Genomic DNA, 12,749 nt, shown 5'->3' with positions numbered 1-12,749 from the left:
CCCTTTGAGGAGTTTAAAGGGAATGTTGGACTATAAACTATAAACGCATAGATTAAGCTTTAGGGTAGTTTGTCCTTCAGCATTAGATTGACGCTCCTGGTCCGCGAGGCTGTGAGGGTGTTTGTGTGTCATGAGCATGAGGTCCAGCTAGTGCCATAGCCAGTGCTGGCCCATTTTAGGTCCCATCACTATGACATTAGCCAGTCCTCTACTACTCACCTCAAACCACCCCACATGGCCTCGCGACTGGGAGCATCTAAGGGATATAATACCCTAATCTCAAATACAGAACTTTTTCATTTGTACGATTTTGTAGTCCAACAAATATCCTTCCCCACACTCCTCAGAGGGAGTCTCTAAACATATTGGTGTTATACACCACATAAGCACACACAAAGGGAGCACCCCTCAGTTGATCACTGTGGCTCCACTACAGCTCTCCTACACCTCGGGATTTGACCTCAAGATGCATCGTGAACACATAGAACACATTTAAAACAAGCTCCACTCTTTTGATTGAATTGATCCAGGAGATAATAGATAGAGCTCACTAAATATTCCCCAAGAAACTAAATCTCTAGGGTACCTCACATCTCAACGTAGGTCATCGCTTGTACAAATAGTTGCTATGCATGATCTAGGATGATACCATATTGATGACACTCAAAAATGTGCAAAAACAAGGAAGAAAGATGATCTCTAAAAGCAACATGTTCACACTCACTATCTCCCACTAAAATACAAAGTATGTGTATATTTAAAAAGAGAAGAGAATTCAAAGGCTCAAAGCCTTTAAAAAAGAAAGAAAACATATCAAAAGGAAAATTAAAGGAAATAAAATATGGAGAGGTGTGCTTTTTGGGTGAAAGGGTGGATTGAGGACATGAGTGGTTGTGTGTCTCTTTCTCTCTCTCTCTTCCCTGAGATCACACGTTCTCTTCTCTTGGTTGTGCAAAATATTTGTATTTGGCTCTGCTCCTCTTCCTCTCTCTCTCTCTCTTCATTCTTTATTTCTAAAAGCTATGGAAGATAATGATGAAAGTGATGAAGATGACAGTGTTGTTTTATATCATTATAGATATGGTTTCTTTTAAGAGATATGTTTGCATCTTTGGGATCATGGGCACAGCCCACTCATAGAATTTGAAGGTTCTTTTGCCCTGGTTTGTGTTCGATATTATTGCCAATGTGTAAGGGTGCACTGGCCAGGAAAGAACTGCTCTTTGAAGCTGCAAATAGAGGTATTGAAAGGCGGAAGAGGAGCTACTCTGCATAGAGGGTGTACCTTCAGTCATTTGAAGGGAAATAGAGAACAAGAGAAGAAGCGACTCAGCTTGATCAATTCCTATAATAGCCTGGGAGCAAAAGAAGAGAAACTACAGATCCATCCCGAAATCTATCTCATCCCTTAAAAAATCAGACAAAAGCAGATGTGTCAATAAAATATGCATCTCGCCACCGCCTAATGCATCAATAAAAGATGTGTCAAAATAAAAAATTGCTCTCATCTGTTGAAAATCAGAAAGTAGGCAGACATGCACACTGGCTACGTTTGAGAACACAAGCAGGAGAAGAAGAAGAGCAGGCGCAGCAGTTTGAACCATATAAAACATTATGATGTCGAAGGTTGCATTTTCAGACAAACAATCTACAAATTCTAAAATGCAATCTGGCATCCGTTGGAGGAGAGAGGAGAAAGGAGAAGAAGAAGAAGAATTTGCATAAGAAGAAGGCAGAGAGAGCACAAGAGCATCGGTTCCCTGCTATTTCCTCCTTTCCGTGAGAGAGAGAGAAAGAGGTTGCATTCAGGGGTAACTCTTCCTCATGGAGGTACCCATCTTGCCAACAAAATGATGAAGAAGGGAGGCAATATCAGCAACGAGAGAGAGAGATGGATGGATGGAGATGGGTCCTTGATACTCTAGATTAAGGCATGATGCTACCCTCCCTGGATTGATCACCAACCAATTTGTGAGATGCCAAAAGCAGAACCTACACCACAAGCAGAGGACCATGCCTCCTTGGTAGAAACCCCTACATGAAAGTTCCCTTTATCAAAATGAGAATTTGACCACTCATTTCAACATGCCATGTCTACGCATGATTGGGCCCTAATCGAATAGCTACACCCTTTGTACAATTCGCCAGTGGTTTAATGATGGCCTTTGTGTGGCCCTTGACTCCATATGGTTCCTTTATTCGCATAGGAGAAGCCGTGTAATCAACCTGGCCGAGACTCTGACTATCATGGACTGGAGAGAGAAAGAAATCAAAGGAAAAAAATGCATCAAATAGAGAAGAAGAATAAGAAGAAGGAGCAGCGTGGGAGCCTGCAAGGCGCATAACCGTAGTAGGCGTGCACAAAGAGAGAGAGAGAAAGAGAGAGAGAGAGAGAGAGAGAGATGGTCAATGTCTGTTCCCATTCCTTCTCTTCCTACTAAATCCCATCTTAAGCACCCCAAGTGCCTGTGCACTCCTCGCAGCTAGGGCATTTTGCTACCTTGGAATCTGTGCCGCCAATATTGATTTGAGAACAAGTACTGCATCTTGAAGGGGAGGTGGAAGAGGACTCAAGAGTTTGTGAAAGCATAGAAGGTCTATCTTTGTGGTGGAAGAGGTAGACCCCTCTTACAGCGAGGGAAACCAAATCTGAGAAGCAGGAGAATAAGAGGAAAAAAAAAGAGGGGAATATGTGAGCAGATGATTGAACGAGGAGGAAGAAGAAGATATACATCATGGAATACTATTTTATTGGCCTTTCATTGGTGCCGCTTCCCCTTTTCCTAGGGCATCTTCATCAACTCCTCTTTCTTTTCTTATTCCCAAACTTTACCTTCATTTAAAAAAATGAAAATAGTGCTTTAATATAAACATTAAATGTAATAATCCACACTTGCTATGAACCTTTTCCTATGGTTGGTCTAACCCCTTTCACACATTTTTCTAGTAAATTCCCTTGAGCATGTAATTTCCCTTCATCCTTGTACCCCATTTCAATTCCATAATAGTAGTAGTTTTATCTTGTTATTCCACTAGTGATGCCTCCTTCCACATGCCCCCATCATCGACCTTGTCTCCCACGTAGCATTAACATCAATCATCCCTCCATCTTCTCCTTATTCCCTCCCCATCAAGCCATCTTTTGACAATACACTCCCTTTTCATACCCTTAACTAGATTCTTTTCTTACAGAAACATAGTTCTCTCTCCAAAATGTTCTTGCAACACATGCATATGCCCATCTTCCCTTGTCCATGATAATGAAAGGAAAAAACAAAGATAAGGTTTAACAATTTTAAAACTAAAATATTATCCAACCTTACAAAACATAATTATAAGAATTTTTGTGCTCACATTTTCTTTTTACAAGGTCTTGTTCCCCCACCTATTTGGAAAAAGAAAGTTTCACAATGAAAATAGTATTTACCATTAAAATAACTTTGAACAAGGGGCACTCCCCATGCTCTTCCTTATCTCATTGATGGCTTCCCTTAGTCTTCAAAAGATGAGACACAACTCTAAGAATATCCATTTATAGACACTAGTACATTTCTTCTCTTAGTCTTTTGAGCTACATGATGGAGGAAGCCATCCTTATTTCCTCCATTATGGAATGGAGAAGTTGTGCCCATGATCCCTTATTGAAGACAGAACCCTATCCTTGAACAAGTATGCAAGTTTTTCAATGTGGGAGTAACCGAGACAGGGGTTCCCTTACTCTGGTGGTCATGGATTTGGAGTCCCATACCCTGCCATGGCTAGGCCTCATCCTTATGATGATCGAAGTTTTTTTACTAATAATTTTGGAAATGTTTTGTGTTAGACATTGGTTCTTCTTTGACAAGGGTCGTGAGGACGCTTCACATTTCAGTGTGGGAGAAAATGATGACACTAAAAAATGTGCAAAAACAAGGAACAAAGATGGTCTCTAAAAGCAACATGTTTCTATGTCATCTATATTTTTCATCACAAAATAATCACTTTATTTGTAAAAGAGAGACAGAACATGGGAGGGTTCACACTCACTATCTCCCACTAAAATACAGTATGTGTACATTTAAAAAGAGAAGAGAACTCAAAGGCTCAAAGCCTTTAAAAAAGAGAGAAAATGTATCAAAAGGAAAATTAAAGGAAATAAAATATGGAGAGGTGTGCTTTTTGGGTGAAAGGGTGGATTGAGGACATGAGTGGTTGTATGTCTCTTTCTCTCTCTCTCTTCCCTGAGATCACACATTCTCTTATCTTGGTTGTGCAAAATATTTTTATTTGGATGTGCTCCTCTTCCTCTTTCTCTCTCTCTTCATTCTTTATTTCTAAAAGCTATGGAAGATAATGATGAAAGTGATGAAGATGGCAGTTTTGTTTTATATCATTATGGATATAGTTTCTTTTAAGAGATATGTTTGCAGTTTTGGGATCATGGGCTCGGCCCACTCATAGAATTTGAAGGTTCTTTTGCCCTGGTTTGTGTTCGATATTATAGCCGTGGCAGGGTCCTTCACATATGGTGCATGCAAAGAAATTGTGTATGAGTACCGTGCTCAAACAAGTTTTTTCATTAACAATCAACATTGTGAAAGTGCAAAGATAGCTCTTTTCATGCTTTTCTTCTAATTCGTGTCGCTACGCTGCTTAGGGCTCGTTCAAGAATTCTCGTGCTACTAGACCCTTTTAATTTTAGACAACAATGTACCCTACATGCCATGCATATAAACAAAATTTAGTGTACTTTTAAACACTCAACAACCCCCTTCTCCCTACTGTTTAGAGTTATGTAGGTTTAAGGCATATTTTTCATGTATTTTTTTTACAAAAGTAATAAAAACCTACTTTGACATAGAGATAGGGCTGAACTGAGGCTAAACCCCATCCTTCAGCTCTACCATACATTCACAAATATAAATCTTATTTTTTAAATATAAAAAACTATTTTTTCTTATTTCTTGCTATTTATTCATAGATAATTACTGATATTTATCGATTACCAATTTTGATTGATTGATCTTATTGACAATTATTTTCTTATCATATTTCAACCCATAGAAATAGTATACACACATGATAAAACCCAAAAAATACATAATTTTCCTTAAACTGCATAGTTGTGAGTTTTGCATGTTTAGCATAAAATCATTATATGACTATTTTTCTTGATTACTTTAACATGGTTGATAAATTAGAGCATTGGCAACCAAATAAAATCATTTCCAACAAAAATTTATCATAAAACAATGAAATCAATGATTTACTCATGAAATCACACATTAGGATGTACATATTTCGAAATCGGAGGCCTGTTGACACTCCCTAATAGCTGTCATTGACAATCCGTCCAACTTTGATCTATGCTTCTTTGCACTCCTGTATCATTGCACGATCAAAATCTTTCATCTCGGCCCACCCCCTTCTCTCATACACTAATCCATAGAAACATACAACAAGAGGAGAGAGGAGAGAGAAAGACTAAAATCAAATCTCTTCATAGAATGCATCATTTGTGCTCATTCCTAGAGCAATAGATGGCGAATAAGTTGAAGATCTTGTTGCCCGGAGCATTTCTTTAATCAACAACCCCACTAGTAAATCATTAAAAATACCATTTTTGGAAGCGCTTTAAGATGATACCCCCCCTTCCCCCACATTTCATAAATTGTGTGTCTCTTTAATTCTCTTGCTAATTAAGCTTTAAAACAATAACTTGTTCAACTTTCTTCATGTTCACACTTGGCAAAGTGGTTTTTTGTCAAACGGAGGCCCGAACAAACTCCAATTCGAGATCCGATTGGATGGCCAACCTCATGGCATCGAAATATATAAACTTGGCCTCAGTCATATACTTTTTGGCTCTTGAATGACATAGTTGCTTTATAACGCCAAACCTTGGGGGGATTAAATGGGGGGTCAAACAGACTCTGATCAATGAACCGAGACTTGTGTTGGGTTCCTAGCATTGAACTCCATCTAGGAAAACTCTAGCTCATTGATCCACAACCATTTTATTTTTCATAAAAAAGTGGTATTTTACGGCCTCTCGAGCTCTTTTCGGCTTCAAAATGAGCTCTAAAAATCCACTTTCATTGGTGCCACTAGATAAGGTGACTCATGCTGTCAAATCCCAGGAATTGATCTACACAAACAACAACCATAAAAAGCATTAAGCTACCGGGAAACAGAATACACAACAAAGCACAAGAACAACTCTTGCCCTACCCCTTGACAAAATCAAGGCATGAAACTCCTCAAGGGATAGGCCCATCATAATAATATGATAGAAATCCAAAACGAGTTGCTAACCAAATGCTCCAACACAAAAACTAGCTAAACAGAACCATCAAAGAAGTCATCCTAGTGGTGGCCTGAACTACCCACCTAACTTAGGATAAGTGGACTAGGACCTCTTACTAGGTGAGTACTCCTATAGCTTGGTCATCGTATATTTTATTTTAATGCACTTTCTTTTAAAGTTTCGATACTCGAGCATGTAAAAAGGAGGGAGCTGAGTATAGAGTGACCCAAGGAGAATATGGCATCAGCCTTAGGTTCTGACTCGATACCTAAGAACCTACCAAGCTCTCGTAAGGTGACAATTAATACTTTTTGTTGCACTCACTTTTAGTTTTGCTCCAAACTTCCTTATTTATTTAGATACCTCTATCCTGAGGAAGACAAGGCATCCGCGACCTCGGGTCTCTGACTTGTTCCTAGGAACCTACTAGGCTTTTGCAATGCAATAATCAACTACCCTTAAGATTTATCTCTTTCTTTTCTTTTCCACTATAGGGTTAGAACCACTTTTTACACACCTTTATACTTTTATACTTAGATATATTTAGAATATTCTTTTATTTTTATTTTGGCAAGCTTCTCTAACTACCTCACACTAGTAGGGACTCCTTGAATAGCTGCTTGGCAGTGTTAGATATGATCAATGCCCCACCCTCATTAGGTGCTACCAATGATCCATGGTGCTCAAAGTTGTAAGGCCCCCATTATGAGGAGAAGCCAAATGTGAGCCCGGACATTGGTTGAGTCCTGACTTGTATATCAGATGAGGTCTATGTGACCGGATGGCAAAAAAGGTGACTGTTGTGGGTCTAATCTTTGGGTTAGACGGAGTGGTTAAGCTGGTAGCAACTCGAGGCACATTGCATTGAGTTGCGTGGTAAGGGAGTTAAAAGGGGCCCCTATTGTGGGGTCCGGGGGCCGCGGAAGCGGCCCCTGGCTGGGGGGTCCCAGGGGGGCCAGCGGCCCCCCTGGCGGGGGTCCGGGGGCAGCGCCCCCGGCCCGATGGTAAAGGGAATATTCCCTGGAATATTCCCTGGCCGACTAGTGGAGGCTCATATGGTAGGTCGGTCAGCAGGCCGACCTAACGACCTTCGCGGGCTATAAAAGCTAAACCCCTTCGCAGCCATCTTACACTTATCTTTCACCCAGTCAGAGTTGTTGTTCCAGCTAGCCTTAAGCTCTTCACCTATCTTCTGTCTAGATCGCCATCTAAGCTTCATTCATTGGAAGCGCACGGGTGGACAGAGCCATCTTTGTATCAGTTGTTTGGAGTTAAAGAATTTTACTGATTCTCCTCTTATCTGTTGTGTACTCTCTATCTCTTTCTCAGATTCTGTTCGCTGCGCCGTGTAATATTTTTACATGGTATCAGAGCCCAGGGGGCTCTAGAGATCGGAGAGCGTGCAAGAGGCAAAGGCTTCAACAGCAAAGAGAAACGATGTCGACTCCGGGAAGCAGTTCTGGCGCATCCGGAAGCGGTGCAGGAGGTGGTGCTGCTGTACCGGCTATTCAAACACTGAGGATTCGTCCACCAACCTTCAGCGAAGGCAAGTTAGATGGTACAAACTACACCTTGTGGAAGTTCAAAATTACTACTATCCTTGATTCTTATGAGCTTCTGGAGACTGTGCTGGGGACTGACGCAGAACCACAGCCTACCCCCGACCCATCAAATCCTAGTGTGATGATTCCTCCGAATGCAGATCTTCTACGAGCTTGGAAACGAAGGAATGCAGATGCATTGTGTGCCTTAGTTACAAGCTGTTCTGACAGTGTTTTGACTCTGATTCAGCATACAACCAAAGCGTCGGAGGCTTGGAATGTACTAAGGAGTCAGTATGAAACACGAAACCAAACAAGGATTCAAAACTTGGAGAATCAACTAGCAGCGGAGAAGTTTGCTGAAGGAGAGACGGTTGAAGCATTCATCACTCGGATTAAGAATCTACGCGACCAGATGGCTGGCGCTGGGATACAAAAGACTAGCGAAGAGCTAGCTCGGAGGTGTCTTCGGATTTGTCCACAAAAGTTTGATGGACTAGTAACTGCCCTTAATACTCAGGTGAGACCTCAAGCTTTGACTTTTGAGGAGTTTTGTGCATTATTAATGGAGGAGGAGTTGAGGCTGAAAGCCCGAGAAGGAAGCAACAATGGAGATGCTGCATTCTCTGCCAATGCAAAAGGCAAAGGTGTTTCCTCCACCAAAAATGATGGTGACAAAAAGAAGAAGGGCGGCAAGAAGAAGTTTCAAGGAGAGTGCTTCTACTGTAAGAAGAAAGGACATGCAATTGCAGATTGTCGTGTCAAGAAGGCAGATGAAAAGAATGGTACCCTTAAAAGTAAAGGGAAAGAGACAGCCAATACGGCTGAAGCAGAGTTGGAATTATTCATGGCGACCATTGAGGAAGTGTGCTCCTCGGCGCAAGAAGAATCTACCACTGACTCTTGGGTGTTGGATAGTGGGGCCTCCCGTCACATGACCAACAAGAAAGGTCTATACAGTTCTATGCAGCCTCTACAAGAATCCATCACTGTGACGGTTGGAAATGATGCTAAATGCCCTGCTGCGGGCACAGGTACTATTTCTTTTGTTGCTGCAAATGGTGAAGTCAAAAAGCTTTCAAATGTGTTGTATGTTCCCGAAATCAGGAGAAATCTCTTATCAGTTGCTGCCATAACTGATCTTGGTCATGAAGTGAGGTTCAAGAAGACAGGTGCAGAAATTATTGATAGTGCTGGCACAATTGTTGGCAAAGGAGAAAGAAGGAACAACCTGTATGAGCTAAGTGCTCTTACAGCCACCGCTGGAGTGGGCACAAGTAAGCTTTGGCATGAAAGGTTTGGACACATCGGATTTGCAGTATTGAAGGAGATGCAAAAGCAAGGTATGGTTGCTCACCTACCTACAATAACTGAATTGAAGGAACCATGTGAAGCTTGTATGATGGGCAAGCAACAGAGAAAGGCATTTCCACAAGAAAGCAAGAATAGAGCACATGCTCCTCTAGAGTTGGTGCATGCTGACTTGTGTGGTAAGATGCCTACACAGGCCTTGGGGGGATCTTCTTATTTTATGTTGATTGTCGATGACTACAGTAGGAAGATGTGGGTGTACTTCCTTCGTGATAAGGCTCAAGCTTTTGGTAAGTTTAAAGAATGGCTAATACTTGTTGAGAATGAAACAGGGAAAAGTGTGAAGAAATTTAGAACAGATGGTGGTGGTGAGTTCAACTCAAAGGAGTTTGAAGGCTTTTGCAAGAGCAAAGGGATCAAGCGTCAATTGACGACGCCTCACACACCTCAGCAGAATGGTGTTGTGGAACGCAGGAATCGTACCATTGTGGAGATGGCAAGATGCATGCTAAAGGGCAAGGGATTGCCTAACCATTTTTGGGCTGAAGCTGTTAATACTGCAGTCTACATTCTAAATCGGAGCTACACAAAGGCTCTCAAGGGAAAAACACCTCATGAGGCTTACACTGGTAAGAAACCATCTGTTTCACATTTCAGAATTTTTGGATGTGAATGTTATGCACATGTTCCAGATGAGAAGAGAAACAAGTTACAACCAAAAAGCAGAAAATGTATCTTCTTGGGTTATAGTGATGAGCAGAAGGCTTACAAGTTATATGACCAAGAGGCAAAGAAGATCATCGCGAGCCGTGATGTGGTGTTCAAGGAGGAGCCGCATACAGTGGAGGAGGAGAAGGCAAGGTCTTCCACTTTATCATCAAGCGAAGAAGTAGTCCACTATGAACCTGTCCCGAGAGCTATCCCTATCCTTAAGGAGGAGGAAGCATCATCTTCAGATGATGAGGAAAAAGTTCACCAACCTGACATCACCCCACCGGAAAAGCCATTGCCGCGCTGGGTGAAGCAGCTCTATGACCACAATAATCCTATGCCTGCATCTGTTGAGGAGAAGGCAGACGGACCAAGGAGGTCTCAGAGAATAGAGGAGCAAAGGAGGGCTTCTGCTCACATAGTCAACATGGCCTTGATGGTTGAGATTATGAGAGAAGTAAAGGAGCCAACTGACTTAGAAGAAGCACTTGCAGATCCATCATGGAAGGCTGCTATGCAGGCGGAGTATGACAGCATAATGAAGAATGACACTTGGGAGCTAGTGGATCGGCCAGCAAAGCGGAAGATTATTGGCACCAAGTGGATCTGGAAGGTAAAGTACAAGGCTGATGGTACCTTAGAAAAGTACAAAGCTAGACTGGTTGCCCAAGGATTTTCACAAGTTGAAGGGTTTGATTTTCAAGAGTCATTTGCCCCAACTGCCAGAATGACCACTATTCGCACGGTACTTGCAGTGGCTGCCCACAAGAAGTGGCCAGTGTACCAAATGGATGTTAAGTCAGCGTTCTTAAATGGTGACCTCAAGGAGGAGGTGTACGTGGCTCAGCCACCAGGGTTTGAGGCCCCCCATTCTGAGAACAAAGTGTGTAAACTGAAGAAGGCATTGTATGGGCTGAAACAAGCCCCCAGAGCATGGTACCAACGGATAGATAGGTTCTTTTTAAACCTAAACTTCAAAAGATGTGCCTCAGATGCTAACTTGTATGTTTACAGGGATGGTAAAAAGTCTGTAGTGATTGTCCTATATGTGGACGACCTTCTTATTACAGGTGACTATGAAGATATGATCAACCAAACTCGAAAGGCTTTGAGTTTTGAGTTTGAAATGACAGACTTGGGCTTGCTGCACTATTGTTTGGGGATTGAAGTCTGGCAAGAGCCAGGAAAGATCTTCATCTCTCAGAAGAAGTATGCATGGGAGATCTTGAAGGCATTTGGCATGACCGAGTGCAAGGAGATAGCTACACCTATGGAGGTGAATGTAAAGTTATCCGTTGAGGATACATCAGCACTAGCAGACATTGGGAGGTATAGGAGGTTGGTCGGCAGTCTAATCTACTTGTGTAACACCAGACCAGATATCAGTTTTGCTGTTGGTGTTTTGAGCAGGTTCTCAAACAAACCTCATGAGAGTCATTGGAAAGCTGGGATGCGGGTGCTCAGATACTTGAAGAAAACTCTTGACTATGGTATCACATACAGTTTCGGAACTTCTCTTGTGGGGAACTGTGACTCAGATTGGGCAGGAGACATTGATTCCAGGAAGTCAGTTTCTGGTTATTGTTTCTCTTTGGGTTCAGGAATTTTCTCTTGGATTAGTAAGAAGCAACCAACAGTGGCATTGTCTTCTACCGAAGCAGAGTACAAGGCAGCTTGTTTTGCTGCATGTGAGGCCGTATGGTTGAGAAGGATTCTATGGCATATGGGAGTGCAGGATGAAGAACCAACTGTGCTGAGATGTGACAATCAGAGTTGCATCGCCATTGCCAAAAATCCAGTGTTTCATGCACGCACCAAACATATAGAGATCCAGTATCACTATGTGCGTGATTTGATGGAGGATGGGATAGTGGAATTGGTCTACTGTCCAACAGAGGAGAATGGAGCAGATATCTTCACCAAAGCACTTACGAAGGATCTGCTTCAAGTTCATCTTCAGAGACTCGGCATTGGGCCGAGGAGATAGTTCACCTATGGGTGGACATTGAGGGGGGGTGTTAGATATGATCAATGCCCCACCCTCATTAGGTGCTACCAATGATCCATGGTGCTCAAAGTTGTAAGGCCCCCATTATGAGGAGAAGCCAAATGTGAGCCCGGACATTGGTTGAGTCCTGACTTGTATATCAGATGAGGTCTATGTGACCGGATGGCAAAAAAGGTGACTGTTGTGGGTCTAATCTTTGGGTTAGACGGAGTGGTTAAGCTGGTAGCAACTCGAGGCACATTGCATTGAGTTGCGTGGTAAGGGAGTTAAAAGGGGCCCCTATTGTGGGGTCCGGGGGCCGCGGAAGCGGCCCCTGGCTGGGGGGTCCCAGGGGGGCCAGCGGCCCCCCTGGCGGGGGTCCGGGGGCAGCGCCCCCGGCCCGATGGTAAAGGGAATATTCCCTGGAATATTCCCTGGCCGACTAGTGGAGGCTCATATGGTAGGTCGGTCAGCAGGCCGACCTAACGACCTTCGCGGGCTATAAAAGCTAAACCCCTTCGCAGCCATCTTACACTTATCTTTCACCCAGTCAGAGTTGTTGTTCCAGCTAGCCTTAAGCTCTTCACCTATCTTCTGTCTAGATCGCCATCTAAGCTTCATTCATTGGAAGCGCACGGGTGGACAGAGCCATCTTTGTATCAGTTGTTTGGAGTTAAAGAATTTTACTGATTCTCCTCTTATCTGTTGTGTACTCTCTATCTCTTTCTCAGATTCTGTTCGCTGCGCCGTGTAATATTTTTACAGGCAGGCTAGCAGAATAGGGTCACTAGGACTGCTTTCTAAAATGGGTCTTTCAATGCCTGACAATGTCATTACAAGAGGTAGACTGTTAAATGATGTGGATCTAGGACATGACACAAGCTATGGTGGATCAAAGATGTAAACCAAGTTC

The sequence above is a fragment of the Lygodium microphyllum genome, chromosome 18, assembly GCF_053477565.2.
Source record: "Lygodium microphyllum isolate KBCC chromosome 18, Lygodium_microphyllum_v1.1.10, whole genome shotgun sequence".
Taxonomy (NCBI): domain Eukaryota; kingdom Viridiplantae; phylum Streptophyta; class Polypodiopsida; order Schizaeales; family Lygodiaceae; genus Lygodium; species Lygodium microphyllum.
The sequence above is the reverse complement of the archived record's forward strand: the minus strand, read 5'-3'. Positions refer to the sequence as shown.